Below are 19,585 nucleotides of genomic sequence, written 5' to 3'. Positions count from 1 at the left end.
CCGCGCATCCTCACCCATCCGCGCGTTCTCAGCCATCCGCGCATCGTCAGCCATCCGCGCACCCCTCAGCCATCCACGTATTCCTGAGCCATCCGCGTACCCCTCAGTCATCCGCGCACCCCTCAGCCATCCGTGCATCCTCAGCCATACGCGCATCCTCAGCCATCCGCACGTCCTCAGCCATCCGCGCATCCTCACCCATCCGTGTGTCCTCAGTCATCCGCACATCCTCTGCCATCTGCACATCCTCTGCCATCCACACGTCCTCAGCCATCCGCGCATCCCTCAGCCATCCGAGTATCCCTGAGCCATCCATGCGTCCTCAGCCATCTGCGCACCCCTCAGCCATCCGCGCATCCTCAGCCATCCGCGTACCCCTCAGCCATCCGCGCACCCCTCAGCCATTCGCGCACCCCTCAGCCATCCGCGCATCCTCAGCCATCCGCGCATCCTCTGCCATCCACGCATCCTCTGCCATCCGCGCATCCTCTGCCATCCGCACGTCCTCAGCCATTCGCCCATCCAGTCCCATGTCCCCTCCCCACCCCAGGTGTGCAGGGCTGCCCTGCTCTCCTAGGCACTGGCTCCATCGCAGGGGGTGGTCTTCTCCGGCGGGGCTGGGGACGGGGGCGGGGCCTCAAATTGGTTTAGAGAGAGGGGTTGTTGAGGCCCTGAAGCAGAAGGGGACAGGCCGGCGGGGCCTGGGGGCACCAAGCCTTTCCTTAGGACGAACACGAGATCCAGAATCAGCTCGGAAAGGCTGCTGCCCCGGAAGCGGGGCAGAGGGCAGACTCACATACGCTCATGTGGACTCACACCTGTGCACATTCACACATGGGCTCACACACATGCACTCATTCTCTCACACATTTTACACACTCATACATGTACTCACACTCACGTTCACACGCATTCTCTCACATGCACTCAGACATTCACACACTCACACAGACACACATCCATACACATTCACATACACTCTCATACAGACACGCCCTCATACACATTGACACACACACACACCCACTCACATACATTCTCTCACACTCACACACTCATACATGCACTCTCTCACAGACTCGCACATATTCATACACATTTACACATATACACACACACTCACATTCACACACATGGGCTCACACACATGCACTCATTCCCTCACACATCTTACACACTCATACATGCACTCACACTCACACGCATTCTCACATGCACTCAGACATTCACACACTCACACAGACACGCATTCATACACATTCACATACACTCTCATACAGACACGCCCTCATACACATTGACACACACACACCCACTCACATACATTCTCACACTCACACACTCATACATGCACTCTCTCACAGACTCACACATATTCATACACATTTACACATATACACACACACTCACATTCACACACATGGACTCACACTCACAAACACATTAACACACACACACATTCACACTCACATACTCACAAGGAGAAGGAAACCAGCTCTCTGAGCCAGCCTGTGCTGAGGATTAAGAAGAGTGCTTACTCTAAATTGAAATTATCTACTTGGGTTGTGGAGGTCAAATTACTAACGAGACACGGCATTCTTTCAAGGTACACTGAAATCTCACTTATTTCTTTACAAAAATGCCCCGACACACTGATGAGCAAAGGCTCCACCCTTCCGGAGCGTCCTCTCATCCCCAGCCACGCGCTCTTCACGGGCTCCGCCCTACGCCTCTCCTGCGTGAGCCAGACTTGGTGATTTGGAGAGGACCTCATGAGGTTAGGCGTCTTCTGGGCGCTCCTCGGTCTGTCCTGAAGCCCCAGACTATGACTCGTCACAACTACACGCCAACCTCCTGTGTGCAGCTCAGGGCGCTTAGGGGTTTTTTTCTCACTAATTTTCCCGAGAAGTGCAAGCCCCCTCCAACACTCTCATCCCACCCCGACCCCCTCACCCCCAGTTTAAAAAAACATCCCCTCGACAGCTGGAGATAGGGAAGCAAGGGAACGCCAGCGGAGCCGGCCGACAGCTCCTTGCTTTCATTCCACGCGTGTGTCTGACCTGCTTTGCTCCCCTCCTCTCCTTCCTTCCTGGCCACAGGTGGGCTTCGCCCCGTGCGAGTCTGTCTTCCCAACAATATGAAATCCTCCTGAACTCCTTAACCCCTTGCTCATAAAATCACTTACATCTGGAGCTGGTTTTCTTTATTTCCTATCATTTGAGCAGAAGAAAGTCACGTCCAGCTTGACGGGGAAACCGCAGCGTGCCCGGGACCAACGCAGACGCGGCCCCATCAATAAAACTTCACCCGCAGAAACACGCGCGCCGGAGGCAGGAGGCCAGGGAACACCCGACTTTGTCCTCCTGGCGCGTTCTTCCAGAGTTTTGTGAGGCAGAATCAAAGGCAGTGGCTCGCCAGCGTGACTCAGGGCAAAACCCCGGAGACCGAGCCCAACTCACAGAACGGCGGCTCATTTCAGGGCCCTCCTGCCAGTGCGGGGGCGTTTCTTGGTTGTTCATTTTTAAATGGCATCGCCCCCGCCCCCTTCCCGGGGTCCCCAGGGGGTGAGGGGGAGATGTTCAGGCTCCGGACTTTTGCCTTTGAGCATATCTGGATTCGAGCATCAACAGGAGGTGGCAAGAGCTGGGAGGACCCCGACACACAGAGCTCCCACTTCAGCCACTGCGGGTACTGGCCGGTTCCCGCAGACGGGAACTGAAGGCGTGAACCACACGGGCGACGCAGCGGCCACAGACGATGCTCCGCGCTCCCGCGGCTGCCGTCCTCACGCTCCGCGTTTCGCCTTTTCTCCTTCTCAGCATCACGACTTAATCCACTCTAATGAGGCGACTCCACTGCCAAAACCCAGTGGCCACGCGGCTGTCTTCTGGCACTTCGCTGGGGGGTTCCCGGAGAAGAAGGGACTTTGTCAACCTTCCAGGAGACGGGGCTTCCTTTCTCGCAGCCTGTATCCCCCACCCACGCCTGGGACGGGCCGAGCTGCCCACCGGGTGCAGCACGAGGTGGGGGCCCAGCGCAAGGTGGCTCACCCGCGCGCTTAACTGATCGGCGCTTGAAGGACACGCCGGTGGCCACATGTCACTGTCTGCAGACAGCAGGTGACGGCCAGCAGCAGGGAGGGTGTGAATCCTTGGCGCTTCTCACCCATCTGTCCACACAGCCCCGGTTGGAATGGGGGCACCCGTGGGTGGATGCTGTGGTGAGGAACTGCAGAGGCAAGACGGTGTTGCTGACAAAGACGACACGGAGAAGCAGGGAAGAAAGCAACGGATGGCGTGTCTGTGTGGGGCTGGTTAGAAGGGAGGAGACTGGAGCCGGTTTAGCTGGGGCATCCCATATGTTTCCCCGGCTCTGTCTCGGAGCTCCGCAGCGAGGCGACCACGCCAGGAGATCAGATGTCGCTGGGCTGCGCTCACACCTGCCCCACCGCCAGCCCGGCTGCCTGGCGGCCTGTGTTCATAATTAGCATCATCTCTTCCGCCGACTTCACACTGCTCAGCCGTGTGTCTGGAGCCCGGGAAACACCAGGCCCGTGCCCCTTTCCCCTCCCCGGGCGGACGGGAGAGCCCACGGGATGCACGGCACGCTCCGATAGCTGGACTCGAAACTGGGGCCACCCTACGGGCCCTCAGTGTGCACAGCTCATATTTTTACAATCAGTACAATATTTCACTTAAATGGCTGGCTTTTTGTTTTTTGTTTTTTGTTTTTGTTTTTTTTTTTTTGAAAAGAAGAGGGAGAGAAGAAGAAAAAGGCAAGCACAATGCACTGAGAGCTCATGGGATTAACCGCATGGTCTTAATAAATGTACACACATCCAAGGCAAGGGAGAAAAAATGTGCCTGTTACACGGCTCGAACCTCCCCCCTCTTTCTCCAGCCTTAATCTGATTTTTGCCAATTCCTTTTGATCTATCAGGGGCCGGCGAGTCAGGTCCACCGGTACAGATGGGCTAAATATGGAGATTAGCCCTTCTCCTCCTGCCAGAGCGCCTAATACCTGATTAAGTCTAGAATCGCGCAATTGTCTCCGAGCTGGCTATCAGAGTGGGGGGCTCGGAAGGGGGCAGGATGAAGGCCGATTTTGTAATGGATACTTATTTTATCCTGGTGCTCTAAGAAGATTAGGCCTGGGGGTGTCACATTAGCCGTGATCTCTGGGCCCCTGGTCTTCTCCCGCGGTTTTCAAACACCTCTCCTCGGCCTTAGAACAAACAGGGAGCTTGGGCCCAGAGACCCCATGTCGGGCATGAATAATTGCCCACTGCAAACTGTTTGAAGATCACAAAGTGCTGTGTAAATTACTCAGTTTGGGCTTCAGCTGGGGTGATTTGTGGTGACTTATTGAATCTTTTCACAGTTCAGAATTAAACTTTCTCCGCTGCTAACTGCAGACAGCATGGAATGAAAGTTGGGTCTTAACTGACAGCGCTCTGCTTAGATCAATCTCTGCAGAAGCCCAGAGGAGCAGGGCGTTCCGAGCCAGCCTCGCTGCATTTCAGAGGGAGGGCCGGTCGCCTATTCTTAGCTGCTCTGCCAAGTTATGCCTATTCAGCCAGCTACTTAAAATAGCTATTGAAGGCCAAAAAAAAAAAAAAAAAAAGGAGGGGAACTGCTTGTTTTGAATTACCCGCACAGGTTTTTGGCGTGGTCTCTTGGGCGATTTTCCCAGCAGCATATCCAATTATTTTTTGTTTGTTTTCAAACATGGCACCTTTCTTTAATTAGTGAGGGCAAACAAGTTAGAAACAGAAAGGGAAAAAAAAATAAGTTTAAGAATGCTAGTCGGGGAAACAATGTGATTAAATGACATTCAATTAGAGGGAATTAGCCGGCTGCTCATTCCCATCTGAGTTAATTCTGGGTAAGAGTAACTGACCCTGGGTGTTTACGGCCCAGGTGCCAGCACCACTGATGGCCATTCGAACGGAGAGCCTGAACTGCTTTTGTATTTCGAATGCATTTGTGCTGTACATTATTGCAGGCTTTCTGTTACCTGGCATTCTGCCTGCCCTGGTTCTATCCAGGAGGTTGCTTGGAAAAATTAATTTACTCTGTATTTTTTCCCCGTGTTTACCTAGTCTAAGTTGCTTTTGGTAAATAATAATTATAACACCAAATATAGATGCTGTACTCTCAGAAATAATCATGTTTCTTTAATCTTGACAAATATTTTGGAAATAACATAAGAATATAGATAACTGCTTTATGGTAAAGAACCTCAGATCATGTTTGTGTGTTTTTACTCTTCTATTGGAAAGTAATAATTCTAACAATCTGTCTTAAATTATCCAGAAACTTATAATCAGCTCTCTGAACATATAAATATTTTAAATCACAAGCTATTAAGAAAAACATCAGAATTAGAATGTAGAAGTTAAAAAAAAGTGCAATTATCTATTTAGTGGAAAAGGTTATTATGGTTCTTTTATATAATTATTTTCAGATTAAATTTTATGTTATATTTTTAAAATAAATGCTGACTAGATATTCATAGCAATTAACACTTTCTGAGTTGGTTTCTAAAAATGTAAAAGAAATCAATCCACCCATCCACAGAGCCTCTGAATAGAATACTTGGGGGTTTTCTGTTTGTTTGTTTGTTTGTTTTTACAAAGGTGCATTTATCACCTAGTAAAGATTAAAAAAAAAAAATTGAGAGGACAAGCCCAAATATGCCATGTTTTGTGTTTCAATAGGATTGGGGCAAACTGAGAAAGCAGAGCTGATACATATACACGGCCATGTGTGAAACAGTCGCTAAAGGGAACCTGCCGTGTGGCACAGGGAGCTCAGCTCAGGCCTGCGGCGACCTAGAGGGGTGAGATGGGGGTGGCACGGGAGGGAAGCTCAGGAGGGAGGGGCGGTGTGTGCACATATGGCTGAATTCACGCAGTTGTACAGCAGAAACACAACACTGCAAATCAACTATACCCCCAATCGAAAGGAAGAAAGAAAATGGGATTAGTAACTGGAAAAAAGGTCAGTAATACAATCTGTGTTGTAAAGGTAGGTACATCTTGTGATTCGTGTGGAAGCCAGCCTAGTTGACTACTAACCCTAGCATTTACCTAAATTATGGAAGCAAATGTGATGCTTAAAAGGATAAACTGCTCTCAGTTCCATTCTGGTACATTTCACCAGGCACATTTTTATGTTCATTGGAGCTCAAAAATCCCCAACTGATAGACAGAGAACAAACTAACAGAATATTATAAACAAAGAGGCTCTTGCTTGGTGGCATACGAGGTGGTAGGAACAACCTAGGTCATTGTTTTGATGCTCAAGTTCATTCAGATACCATCTAACTAAATTTAGACCAGGTGACTTCTTGTAGAAAGACTGTATTCTCATAGAAACCATCCATGTTTCTACATATTTAGTGACTACCATATTTGAAGCATCATGCTAGGATCATACTGATATGTCGGTAAGAAACATCTAGAAAGTTTAGACTTGTGGTGAATCATAGCAATGTGGGCACGTGTGTGCAGGAGGAAAGCAGGAAAACAGCCATATAATAATAACGATTTGGGCTTCCCTCATAGCTCAGTTGGTAAAGCATCTGCCTGCAATGCAGGAGACCTGGGTTCAATCCCTGGGTCAGGAAGATCCCCTGGAGAAGGAAATGGCAACACACTCCAGTATTCTCGCCTGGAGAATCCCATGGACAGAGGAGCCTGGTGGGATACAGTCCATGGGGTCCCAAGAGTTGGACACGATTTAGTGACTAAACCACCACCACCACCAAGAACAAACAGGTTCCACCTCCTTACTCTCAGTCTGTTCTAAGCGCATAACATCGTGAGGTGGCATCACACTGCCCTCCGTTTTGCGCAGGGCAGGCCGAGGTGAGGAGGCGTGTCTGGGATCACACCAAGCAGGAAATGGCAGAGCTGCCAGGCTCTGGAGTCCTCCCTCTTCACCACGCTGCCTCCTCGTCATCCTGAGAATGGCAGGCATTCAGGGAAAGGACACGCTTCCTTGGCCAGGGCGCCAGAGTGAGGCTTGAGCTGAGCCTTGCAGTGTTTTTACGGACACAGCTGGGGATGTGATTTCCAGGCAGGGCTAGAGCCTGCCATTTCAATACACCAAGTGCTGGAGGCCTCCTTCAATGTGGCTGAAGCACAGGGCGGGTGGGGGGTGCAGCTAAGGAGACAGAGGCCAGGCAGAGCTGAGGTCCGGCTGCACACAAACCCAGAAGCGTTTGGAGGCAGCCCACCTCCACCCAGCAGACAGACACAGGCCACCTGAAGGGCTCCACGCTGGAGTTCAGCTTAGAGTCTAGACGTCTGGGTCTACAGGAACAAGTGTGAAGGTGCCCAGAAGCGTCTCCACCGCAGGCCGTGGGCCAGATATGGCAGAAGGCTGTGGGCCGCTGTCTAATGATGGTGTGTCTGTGTGGTTAGTGTGAGCCTGGGACACTTTCACTAAGTTTGTGATGCGGGTTTAGCTTTCTGGCAGGTTTATTGAGGGCTTCCCTGGTGGCTCAGATGGTAAAGACTCTGCCTGAAATGCAGGAGATCCAGGTTCGAGTCTCTGGGTCAGGAAGAGCCCCTGGAGAAGGGAATAGCTACCCACTCCAGTGTTCTTGCCTGGGAAATCCCAGGGACAGAGGAGCCTGGTGGACTACAGTCCATGGGGTTGCAGAGAGTCAGACATGACTGCCCAACTAATACACAAACACACAAGTTTTACTGAGTCTCTAGTATCCAACTGAAATCCAATCTTCCAGACTTCCACACAAGTCTACGTGGCCCCTGGATCTAGGGTTTCAGGCCAAATGAGCTCAGGGATCCCCTATCATCTGTCCACAGGAAATGTTCAAAGATCTTAATGAGCCAGTCATTTGGAGGCTTAGTTCCTTGATCGCTCAGAGTCTCTTGGGGAGGGGAGGGAAGCCTGGCCTAAGCTTCGAGTTCTTGGGGAGGCGAGGACACAGTGCAGGAGCAGTTTGGTGTGGTTGTCAAGGAAATCAAGCACCTGTAATCTGGAGTCCACAAGGACAAGACAACAGGGCTGGCCCATCTTCTTGGACCCATTTGCCTGTAGGGCCTGAAGCCTTTAAATGCCATTTGTAGGATGTTTCTGTGACATCCAGAGCTTTCTTAGATGATAAGGGAAGATTGGGTACCATTCCTTCCTACACAAGCAAACCATATAAATGGGGCCCAGAACCCACATTTTGGTGCTTCATTCTGCTTCAGGATGACTTGGCCAAGCCAAGGAGCTGTGCTGTGGATTACAGGAGAGCAGGGCCATGACGGGTCAGCATCATGGGGAAACCTCCAAGCTCATGCTCTCCTAGGGGTGGGCCCCTAGTGTGCCCTTCTCACAGCAAAAAGAGAATTTGATATAGATCAACTCGTGATAATTGATGATTTGATGAACGTAAGGAGAGTAGATACTTGATAGTCAAATTCCCAGCTTGGAACTCCAGTTTCACTCCTTTTATTGCGTTGAGACTTGAGGCAAGCTACTTAAATTTCATGTGCCTCAGCTTCCACATATGCAAACGAGAATAATAGCACCCAGCTTGTGAGGCTGGCGTGAGCCTTAGTGCCAGGAACAAAACGAGCTCCTGTCAACACTGTATTATGGATTCACCGGTTGCCACGTGTCAGGTTCTAGCAGAGATGATATAGAAAGTGTGGAAAAATGAGAAAGGACCTGTCGTCACGGATGGGGGACAGATGCAAAAGGAATCAGGAGAGCAATATGAGCAGGAGCATTACAGGTTAATGGCCAATAAAGGAAACAGGCAAGGCTGGTTTGATCCTGGGACTGCTTCAGAGAAAAGTCAAGTTGAGGAAAACCTTGAAGAATGGGGAGGTCTCTGAAAGAAAAGAGACATTTCTTTTTGACAGTCAGCTGTCAAAATCATTTTGACAGTCATTTCTTCTTCTTTTTTTTTTTTTTCAGCTCCAAGTTCATCCACACTTGCAGCTGGAGGCCTGCACTGTCCGAGGACAAGTGTCTGAAGCTGAAGGTCTGATGTGTGACTGTTCAGAAAGGTAGGTGAGGCCAGACTTCTTCACTGCAGTGATCGGTGCACAAAGATGAAGCGTTAGAGCAAGGGGGAACAATGGCAAGCGCCATTGGAGGAGGGTTTAGGTTAGCTTAGCATTTTGCGCAGCCCCCTACCCCCCACCCCGTCTAGCATGTGTAGAACTCCAGAGCCTAGACAGGAATAGGAGGTGGGTCGGGGGAAGTAAGGTCATGGCCAGGGACCCTGTGAGAGACAGGGAGACTTTAAATGGGGCAGTGACGGTGGGGAAAGAAGAACCCTAATAGTGACTGGGACAGCAATGCTAACGGCTCTGCAGAATGATGGACTGCCCTGCACAAGTGTTGTAAAGCACACACATCTGATTCCAGTGTTTCTGTTCCTGCTACTCCATTGGAGCTTTCCCCTCAAAGCTGCTGTACTGAGCATTTACTCGGGACCAGACACCACTCTAGGCACTTCGCCTACATACACAGTCTGACAAATTCCTTCCAGTATCCCACAGATGTATGACGATCCCTTCAATATTATTTAATTATCCAGCTTTTGCAAGTAGTCTCTGTATAAGTTAAATAAATGGTTACGTAGACTTTACAAACTTTGGCATTAGTAACACTTACCGTAAACAAATCTGCCCAAGTGTGATATGATTTGTTCTCATCAGCCTTTCTCATCCAGGGACTGTGATAAAAATCCCAATTTTCACATCCCGTTTCCGGAGATTCGGAGTTAGTAAGTCTGGTCCAGGGCCATAGAACCTACATTGTAACACGTTTCTGGGTTATTTTTATGCAGTTTGAGAGCCTGGATAAGCTGCTCAGATCCCGACCTGCTGAGTCTTCTCTCTTGACAGTGGTGACTCAGGTGAAACAGTATTAGGAGCACAGAGTAAAAGAAGGACGCAACAAAAATGAGATAAAAAAGGCACATCAGCATTTTTAACGTTTTGTTAATTGAGGTTTAAACAGACACCTATTCATCTATCTCACTTAACTTTGAGGTTGCAAATCCCTTCATCTAAGGTTGTTTTCCTGTCTCTCTGCTGGAGAAGGGATAGGCCACCCACTCCAGCATTCTTGGGCTTCCCTGGTGGCTCAGCTGGCAAAGAATCCACCTAGGATGCAGGAGACCCCGTTTCGATCCCTGGGTTGGGAAGATCTCGTGGAGAAGGGAAGGCTACCCACTCCAGCATTCTGGCCTGGAGAATCCCATGGACAGTCCATGGGGTGGCAAAGAGTCGGACACGACTCAGCAACTTTCACTTCCACTTCACTTTCCCTCCCTTTGAGGCTTCCCTGGAGGCTCAGAGCATAAAGCGTCTGCCTGCAATGTGGGAGACCTGGGTTTGATCCCTGGGTCAGGAAGATCTCCTGGAGAAGGAAATGGCAACCCGGTCCAGTATTCTTGCCTGGAGAATCCCATGGAAGGAGGAGCCTGGGGTCGCAAAGAGTTAGACGACTGAGCAACTTCCCTTTCACTTTTCACTTTCCCCGCCTTCGAGTCTCTGCAGAGCACATGTACCGGCCCTGCCTTCTGAATCCCACCCATCTATGCGACCACCTCACAACACGCCTAGAATTGTTACTGCTCTTTTGTGTAACGTCATTCCCAATACAGAGATTTACCAAAGTCCCACTTCATTGCTTTGCAGAATATCAGACGACCCCCTTAGGCAAGCTGAGTGTAGTGTCTTGATTTAGCTCGGGCATGTTTCTTTATGTCATCATCTCATGGGGCTCTGAGGTGATCCCAGGACCACCTGTGGGGTGGGGCCCTGGAGCCCAAAGTGACTCTAATTCACAGACTCATCCTCTGATTGGGAGAGTGCTCCCAGACTCAGACTCCACAACAAGACCTCCCCAGGGTTGGGAGACTACTGTGAGGAGAGGCAGGCAAAAGTCACATCTCAGAAAGTAAGTGATGGTTCTCTGAAAATTGCAAGGGTCAGTTCAATAATTAGCCAGCTGAAGTAAGCTGTGGTCCAGGCCCCCAAGTTACAGAACACACCCCAGGCTCTCTAGTAACAACTCGGGGCCTCAGTCAGGGGTGCTGGTCGTTTCCTTAATGCCTACGGCCACAGTCTCCCGGCCAGCCCTGCCATGTGCCTGCCAGCCCTGCAGGGTTATTAATAGGAGCCAATCAATAAAACAGACATGGGGTTCTGGTGCAGCAGACAAGGTCAGCCAACTTCAGGGCAACCTCCGGCCTCTCAGTCAGCCCCTGATCTCTAATTGACATCCCCTGGCACAAAGGTGCAGCCTTTACAGAGGCCACAAAGGAAGAGTGCAGCCCTGCAGTAAATCCTGTTTTTCTCTGGAGTTTATGGGGGAGGCCCAGAGGGAAGGCTCAGGGTGCAGGCAGGGCCATTCCAGAGGCCACTGGGCCTCTGCCTTCCGGGACCGGAGCACTTGCCTGGGGGAGGGGTGCTCTTACTCTGATGATGTCACGGTTCTCACTAGGCCCTCGCTTGTTCAGTTTCATCTACTGGGTGCCTATCTTTCCCCTTCCCTTCCCACAGGTGGCTTTAAAGTGTCACCACATGTGATTTTAAAGTTAACTGAAGCTGGCTGTAATAATGTTTATTCAGTTATCAAATTATGATGCATGCCGGCTAAGTCACTTCAGTCATGTCCAACTCTTTTGCAACCCCATGGACTGCAGCCCGCCAGGCTCCTCTGTCCATGGGATTCTCCAGGCAAGAATGCTGGAGTGGGTTGCCATTTCCTTTTCCAATGCATGCATGCATGCTAAGTCACTTCGGTCATGTCTGACTCTGTGTGACTCTATGGACAACACCCCCCAGGCTCCTCTGTCCCTGGGATTCTCCAGGCAAGAATGCTGGAGTGGGTTGCCATGCCCTCCTCCAGGAGATCTTCCCGACCCAGGGATCAAACCCGAGTTTCTTCTATCTTCTGCACTGGCAGGCTGGTTCTTTACCACTAGTGCCCCCTGGGAAGCCCATAAAATCATTATACTATCTTGTGAAGTGGAAGAATCTTTCTCAGAATTAATCATGACTCGAGTTTGAAATATTCCTACTTAATCTCGGTAATGCACAGATGTCTCCCGAGCACAATAAAATCACAGCTGTTGTGGGCACCTACTTTCCCAGGACGCACTCTCCCACATTCACGTGTCTCAGACTTGAACACTTGCATGGATGCGTTTTTCACTCTTACAGACAAGGCTGAGACCACGATCTCAGCTACGACTGCTCACTGGATTGCTGAGTCTTTTCTTTAGAGATGTCCCTTCACTGGAATCACAGGGCTGAAACTGTAGACATGCTAAAGCTCTTACTACGTGTTGTCAAAATGCTCTATGAGATGAGCGCCAAATTGAAAGTCTCACCAAAAATCTAAGAGAGGTGGCTCAGGGCTTCCTGGATAGGACTCAGCATTTCCTCCTGATCCTGATGGACCAGGCAGCTTTAACCTGCATTTTATCTGGAGGCAATACTGTTGGAAAGTGATTTTCTAATTGCATTGAGTATTTTTGTTTTTTCTACCTTATATTTTCATGGTCATCTTTTCGCCATAGATATTTTTTTAGTAGAAATTACACCTTAAGAATAATAAATCTGAAACATGGACTGTGAAACCACTTGAAAAAATGGCTTTGTAAAAATATATGTTGACTCAGTGGACATGAATGGACGTCACCTACTCAATGGACATGAGCTTGAGCAAACTCCAGGAGATAATGAAAGACAGGGAAACCTGGTATGCTGTAGTCCATGGGGCTGCAAAGAGTCAGACAGGACTTAGCAATTGAACAACAGCAAAAATACACATATATATATATATATATAGTCTCCATTAGGATGTTTTAAACATAATAATCTTCCATTGTAATAGATTTTCCATCGTTAAATGTGCTCAATTCTCTTGAATTTTCAGTATAGATAATCAAGTCTTCTACAAACAAGGAAAATAGTATCTCCTCCTCACAAATGCCTATTCATCATATTTCTTTTGTATGAGACATCTTTGAATTGGGAATTATAAAAAACGTTACATAGAAAAGAGGGATGATAGGCAACCTTGATTTCTTCCTGACTTAATAAAAATGTTTCTAGTCTCCCAGTGCTAAGGCGGATGAAGCCTTTAGTAGAGGGATGGGCTTCACTGCAGCAAGGATGTCCTCCTAGCTCCCCCAAGACTTTATGTTGAAGCACTACTGAATTTTATAATTTTTTCTTCTTTCTAATGAGATTGTTTTATTTTTTCTCTTTCAATATTAATCAGAGTGAATTATGTGTTGATAGATTCCCTAATGTCAAACCATCCTCATATTCCAAAGACAAATGTTCCTTGTTAATTACACACTTGCTTCCCTGGTGGCTCCGATAGTAAAGAATCTGCCTGCAATCCAGGAGCTCTGGGTTCAGTCCCTAGGTCGGAAGATCCCCTGGAGAAGGAAATGGCAACCCACTCCAGTATTCTTGCCTGGAGAATCCCAGGGACAGAGGGGCCTGGCGGGCTACAGTCCATGGGGTTGCAAAGAGTTGAACGTGAAAGAACGACGGACATACCACTAAACTTGTTTGTAATGAATTCAAAATTATATTATCTCATTTTCTCTGCCCTAGTTGATTTTTTATTTTATGTTTACTGTCACTTTGTAGACATTTCAATACCTTGGCCACCTGATGGGAAGAACTGACTCATTTGGAAAGACTGTGATGCTGGGAAAGATTGAAAGCGGGAAGAGAAGGGGACGACAGAGGATGAGAGGGTTGGATGGCATCACCGACTCAATGGACATGAGTTTGTATAAACTCCAGGAGTTGGTGATGGACAGGGAGGCCTGGCGTGCTGCAGTCCATGGGGTCGCAAAGAGTCAAACACAACTGAGCAACTGAACTGAACTGAGACATTTCAAAAGTTTTTAAAAATGGATACTTAACCAATCACCACCAGCCTTAGGTTGGTACTTTTCTACATCCCACATAACAAAACACCTGCTGCTGATGCTGCTGCTGCTAAGTCGCTTCAGTCGTGTCCGACTCTGTGTGACCCCATGGACTGTCTAGTCCATGGAATTCTCCAGGCCAGAATACTGTAGTGGGTAGCCTTTCCCTTCTCCAGGGACTCTTCCCAACCCCGGGATCAAACCCAGGTCTCCCGCATTGCAGGTGGATTCTTTACCAACTAAGCCGAAAGGGAAGCCCATGCTGCTGCTGCTGCTAAGTCGCTTCAGTCATGTCCGACTCTGTGCAACCCCACAGACGGCAGCCCACCAGGCTCCCCCGTCCCTGGGAATCTCCAGGCAAGAACACTGCAGTGGGTTGCCATTTCCTTCTCCAGTGCACCTAGAGCCATGTAAACTGATTTTACAGCACTGTTCTTCTTTTTTAACTTGTCATATATTTTATTTCCATGCATGTTATAAGCCCCTATGAAGTTATTATTTTTGTTTTAAAGTCAATATATTTTAAAATCATAATTTTTAATAGTTTTTCTTTTCCCCCAGTTATATGCCTTTTTTTTTTTTTTCTGGAATCCTTTTTCTTTGATCTTGAAGAAGGCTTCTTCATGTTTTCAGTAGTGTGAAATGTGATGGAAAGAAACACTGTCAGCTTTTACTTGTCTAAAGTGTCTTTATTTTCCTTTAATTTTGGAGAATTTTTTTCATTGAGGATAGAATTTCAGAGCTTTAGGCAGTCATCCCTCCCCTTTTCCTGAGGTTAATGGGTGCCCCATCTTTCCCCCCTAGTTCTTGTAATATTTCCTTTTATCTTTGGTTTTAAATACTCAGACAATCATGTGATTAACTGCCGCTTCCTCTGCACTGTGTTTTGAATTTGCTGAGTTTTTGTAAACTGTGATTCAGTGTGTTTTACCATTTGGAAAGTTCTGGGCAATTATTTTTCAAGATTGCTTCTGTCTCATTCTCTCATCCACATGCTTACTCACATTTCCCTCATGTTCTGTTCTGCTGTTTCCATTTTCTCTTATCTTTAAAGTCAAGGCCAAGCACTATATTCAGAATTAGCTTCAGGTTTCCACATTCTATCATCTGCTTTAATTTTAGAATTAACTCAACATATGTATCTTTAAAATTTTAGATACTGTACTTTGTATTATTCTAATACAACTATTCTAATAGTTCTAGAATGCTTATTTGATTACATTTCACTCACTCTTGTTTATCCATCTGTAAATTTCAGTCATACTTATTTTGAAGTCTTTACCCACTAATAATATTTGATTTATCTCTTCATCTGCTTCTATAGAATACTTTATCTCTTGATTCTTTTGTCACTTTTTCTTGCTTTTTGCACGTGCTGGAGTCAGCATCTGATCTATTGCAGGAATTCTGGCTTATGGTCTCCTCCTCTAAAGAGTGCTGACTATTTTTCTGGATTTTTCTCCTAAGTTTGCTTTGCTGTCCTTTTATGCATGTTTGTACATGTGTGGTCACCACTCCGTTGTGACTTCTTCTTTAACTGGTGAATTTCGTGTGGGCTGTTTGATTTTATGGGTCAGGATGCAGGCACTTTTCGCTGCTCATTTCTAGCTTGGCTCTGTGGCTGTCAGTGCCCAGAGGAGGCAGTGCCAGGCCTGTCCTCTTATCCAGCCTCCATCCCCAAGGACGAGGCCCTCTCCCAGAGGCCCGAGTGTGCGTCGTCCTCTCACGCCTCTCACAGGACTGGTACCTGGACTCCCTCACCCTGCAGACCCTTCAGAGTCAGAGGCACAGTCACCCAAACGCGACGGGTTCAGTCAAGAAAGGAGGAATCAGGCTGGTCTGCTATAGAGCGAGCTCTGCCGCAGACACCGCGCCAGGCCACCCCGTGTGCTCTGACCAGGGAGCACCCCTTTGCCCGGGCTCCCATGAGCCAGACCTGCCACGGCCCCGATGGCCTGGACAGCAGCGATTCACGCTCTCACAGACCTGGAGGCTGGAGCCCCAGGCATCAGCAGGCTTGGCTGCTTCTCAGGCCTCTCTCCTTGGTGTGTGGACGGCCGTCTTCCCTCTGTGTCTGCTCCTAATCTCTTCTTAGAAGGATCCCAGTCATACTGGGTCAGGGCCCCACCCATATGACCTCACTTTATCTTAGTTACCTTTCAAACACTCTATCTCCAAAGGCAGTCAGATTCTGAGGTTCCAGCAGCTTGACTTTAACGTATCAATTTTGGGGGAACACATTTCAGCCTAGAACATACACCGGTGGCCAACTCTCTGAGCTCAGCTTATCTGAGCTGTTGATAACAGTCAAAGCATTCAATCACTTGCTCTAAAAAAAAAAAAAAAAAACTCCTTCCCTGGCTCTTGAAGAGTCGCTCCAGCTCTCCTGCCTCACTGAGCGTTTCTTCCAGTCGCGCCCCTTAGATGACAAGACTCACCTGTCATTTAGAAACCCCATCCATACACAGATGGTTCACAAGTTACCCTTGCCCTCCAGGCCTCTCTGCTGAACTACAGTCCCGCTGGTCCAGCTGCCTCCCCGGTATTTCCACGTGGATGTTCAGGAAGCATCGCAGTCTTCATGGCTTCACACTCAGTCTTTACCCCCAAGCGCTCTTCTCCCGCGGTTTCCCCCATCCTGGTGTTGCCGTCCGGTCTCCTCATGCCCTCCCCCGCGTCTCCTGCCCCCTTCTCTGCTTCTCGTGTGACTGCCACGGCTGAACTGTTATTCTGTCATTAACTCATGTCCGAATCTTTGCAACCCCAGAAACTGCAGCATGCCAGGCTCCTCTGTCCTCCACTCTCTCCCAGAGTTTGCTCAAGTTCATGTCCATTGAGCCCTTGGTGCTATCCAATCATGGCACCCTCTGCCGCCCTCCTCTCCTTTTGCCTTCAATCTTTCCCTGCATCAGGGTCTTTTCCATACCTTCTTCAATTTGCTTCAGTGGAGATCTTGGAGTCATAGTTGGATCCTCTCTCTCCCTCTCTTTTCACCCAACAAAGAAAAAAATGCTCCTACTTTAAAATATATTTAAATTTTTTTAATTAAATTAATTAAATTTCCTACTTTAAAATATATCTGGATTCTGACTACAACTCTGAATCCCACTGTTGGGACTTCCCATCTCCCTGAGCCTAGAAACCCCGCCCGCTTCCTCTCCAGCTTTATCTCCTGTTCCTCATCTGCCCTCTTTCTGCCCCTACAATACCACCTCCTCCTGTCCTTGAACTTGCAGAAGACCTTGCCAAGAGCCCCTGCCCTCCCTCTGCCTGGATGCTCCCTTAGCTGATTTTGTCCTGGTCTACGCCAAACTCCAAACCCAGGGCCACTTCTCATGACACCTCACTCTGCTGTCTCTCCGTCACTAGGGCCCTGTGTGTTTGCTTGTCCATAACTCTCCACTGGAACAGGATCCTTGAAGGACAGACACTTTTCTGATCCACCTCTGTATCCTCAGAATCTGGAAGAGTGCCTGAGAATAATTAGTGCTCATAAATATTTTCTGAAGGCAACTGGCCGTGTGTCTCTGCAACTCTTGTCTACCTGTTAATAAGCTTAAACATGTTTCTCTTGTGTGGGCGACCTGTTCATGTTTGTGTCCTTTGCAGCCTCCTGACATTCTTCCTTTAATTTCAGACCATCATTGTTAGGAAGCTCACTTCGTTTCATCCCGTGAGAGTTGGGGTCTCCTGGCGGTTACCCCCACTTCTGCGCAGAAGCACTCAGAGGGGAGCCAGGTCACGTATGACGTCACCCCAGGAGCGCAGTTTCCTGCGGGCACTGAAGCTGGAACACGCCCCTCCGTGGGCTTGTTTCTTCCGCACAGAAGCAGCCGCATCAGCCTCGAATCCGAGAAGCCTGCTGAACGCAGTTCCCTTTGGGTCATGAGAGCACAGCCATCGCAGATGCGCCTCCCAAGCCTGGGACCTGGGGACCCGTCACGGTGAGCTAACCGTCGGTGTGGTGGCAGGAGCTTCTAATAAGCCACCTCTTCGAGGGGGGCTTGCGCCCCGGCCCCCTGGTGAGGTGTTTATGATTTGTTCACGGGCATTAGCGAACTCTGCTCAAATGTGCACTGGACCGTGTTTCTGCACATTTCATGAATAATTAAAAGTGGAAGTCTAAACAATTCACGGGAGGGGATTTGTGTATGATTCTGATGCCAAGGTCTTAGAACTTCATCAAGAGCACAGGATGATTTAAGAGCTGTTCGCTCATGATGTAGGCTACATGAGAACTTTAAGCCCCCCTCCCTTTGAAAAAAGGTGATTCATGGGGTCTGCATTCTTGACAATGCTGGGTTTTTAACAAAAAATAAGAGGGCTTTAAAATATTCAGATGATGCTTTCATCGTATAAACCCAGAACACATTCAAACAGGCCAGCATTCTCCATGCCCTGTATCTGTTTTCATTAGTAAAGGGTAATGTGGTTTCTACCCTGAGATGAATCCATTCTGTAGAGTGTTCCCTTTGGCCTCTCTGCCAAGAAGCAAGTGGCGCAGTGTCCCGGAAGGGAGTCGTTCCCCAGGACTCCAGCCCTGAACGCTTCTGCCGACGCTGCTCAGAGTGGACCCAGCCTGAGGGGCCCTCGGGGCCAACACCTGCGCGGAGCCTTGGGGCCGTCCCACCAGGGCCCCGGCACCTCTGCCCTCTCCCCTGTGCCCCCGGTCCCCCCACCCCCCGGCTGGGGCTGTCCCCCGGCTGGGTCCCTCTTTGTCCCCGCGGTCCATTCTCAGCCCGAGCCCCTGCCCTTCCCCCATGCCCTCAAGGCCCCCTAGTCGTGGAGGAGAAGCAGGGTACCGACGTGCCCAGCGGGTCCCGGCCCCTCCTACCCTTCCTACCCACTGCTCTCGGCTGGCTCCAAACATGGCCGGCCTGGCGGCCCCGCCTTGCTCTCCCTCTTCTGGAACCTTCCAGCTCTCTTACCCTGTCCTCGGGTTTCCTGTGGCCACGCCCAAAAGCAGGGAGGCAGCTCACACTGGGCCCGCCCCAAGGTCGGCTTCAGGGGGCGCCGTGTGGAGGGCGCTTCTGGACAAAGAATGTGGCTAAGTGTAACCACACGTAACACAGACAGCCATCGGGAATCTGCCGTATGACGCAGGGAACTAGGCTCCGTAACGCGCTGCAGGGGTGGGATGGGGAGGAGGTGGGAGGGAGGCTCAGGAAGGAGGGGACGTGTGGGTACCTGCGGCTGACTCATGCTGCTGTGTGGCAGGAACCGGCGCGATGCTGTAGAACAATCATCCTTCAATTAAAATAAGCACATTTAAAAATTTACCAGCTGAGCTATGAGGGAAGCCCCTCACTCACTTCACTAAGTGTAAACAAGTCGTAAACAAGCACAAGTGTAAATAAGCACCATGTAGAGAATCCCCACTTTTTCCAAAATTTTCTAAAACCTTTAACTTTTCTGTGGCAGCTCACTTCGTACGGTTCACTGCTCAGGCAGCTGGACTAAGAACAGGCCCTGCAGGCCGCCCATGGAGTGCCTCGGTTGGGTCAGAAATGAAGCGCGTTTCCTGAGAATAAGAGCTTCCCTGCTGGCTCAGCTGGTGAAGAATCTGCCTGCAATGCAGGAGACCCCCGGTTCGATCCCTGGGTCAGGAAGATCCCCTGGAGAAGGGAAAGGCTACCCATTCCAG

General features: G+C 49.2%; 1 long non-coding RNA gene across 1 annotated transcript; it reads right to left on the bottom strand.

Moving 5' to 3' along the window:
- Window positions 1-5,438: 5,438 nt before the first annotated feature.
- Window positions 5,439-19,046, bottom strand: LOC132657924 (uncharacterized). Its single transcript, XR_009596726.1, has 3 exons — window positions 18,870-19,046; window positions 9,648-9,785; window positions 5,439-9,057 (listed from the first exon to the last, which is right to left on the bottom strand). It is a non-coding gene; the product is annotated as an uncharacterized LOC132657924 (long non-coding RNA).
- Window positions 19,047-19,585: the final 539 nt, after the last annotated feature.

Source organism: Ovis aries, chromosome 16 (genome assembly GCF_016772045.2).
Source record: "Ovis aries strain OAR_USU_Benz2616 breed Rambouillet chromosome 16, ARS-UI_Ramb_v3.0, whole genome shotgun sequence".
Classification (NCBI taxonomy): domain Eukaryota; kingdom Metazoa; phylum Chordata; class Mammalia; order Artiodactyla; family Bovidae; genus Ovis; species Ovis aries.
Note: the sequence above shows the minus strand (reverse complement) of the source record. Positions and strands in the feature narration are given on the sequence as shown.